Source organism: Solanum pennellii, chromosome 3, assembly GCF_001406875.1.
Source record: "Solanum pennellii chromosome 3, SPENNV200".
Taxonomy (NCBI): Eukaryota; Viridiplantae; Streptophyta; class Magnoliopsida; order Solanales; family Solanaceae; genus Solanum; species Solanum pennellii.
The window spans coordinates 54,854,676-54,855,639 of NC_028639.1; positions in this window are offsets into that span (position 1 = coordinate 54,854,676).

The window sequence follows — 964 nt, forward strand, 5'->3', positions numbered from 1 at the left end:
AAAAAAATTATATTATTTAGATGCAAGTGGTTTGATCCAACCCCCAAAAGAGGTACGAGAGAAATCAAACAATATAATATCATTGAAGTAAAGCACACAAGGGAATATGAAGCTTATGATCCTTTTATTATTGCACAAAATGTTAAGCAAGTGTACTATGTTCCTTATCCCTTGCGTCCAGATAAAGCTGATTGGTGGGTGGTTATTAAAACCAAACCCATGGGCCGTGTGGTAGTTGAAAACGTGTTGGATGTTGCATACCAAAATGATGATTCATCAATTTTTCACCACACCGTCGATATTGAATTAGAAAATGATTTAGAGCATCCTGAACACATATTAGAAGAGGTTGATATGGAAGAAATAACAAATGAAGGGGCAAATGCAACAATTCATGAGGATGAGTTTGAGTATGATGATGAGGATGAAGATGAATATGAGGACGAGGACGAGGATGAAGATGAGGATGAGAATGAGGACAAGGATGAGGACGAGGAGGATTAGTAATTACCATTGTATCTCCGTATTGAGTGCTTTATAGATTTATTAATGATACAGAGAGTAATTTATTAATCTATCCTTGTGTGCCTTTTGTTTTAATTTCAATAACTTCAACTTCATATGTTCTCGTGTGCCTTTTGTTGGATGTTGTTTTCGATATTATTTTGTACTTGTGGTTGTGGCTTTATTTTATTTTAAAAAGTGATGAACTGCTAGATAAGCTACTGGATGATGTTTGTCTCTCATATCTTCAATATCTAACAACCTTTGACTTGAATATTTTTGTTACTAATTAGATGACAGGTAAATGAAAGAATAAAGATATTGATAATGGCCCCAAAAAGAAAAAAAAGAAAGAACGTATGGTTAGTAGACAACAAACAGGTATACATATAAGATTAGACAACACAACATCTCTCCCACCAAAAGACACTCTGCCACATTGCTATTCTAGGCCGACCGT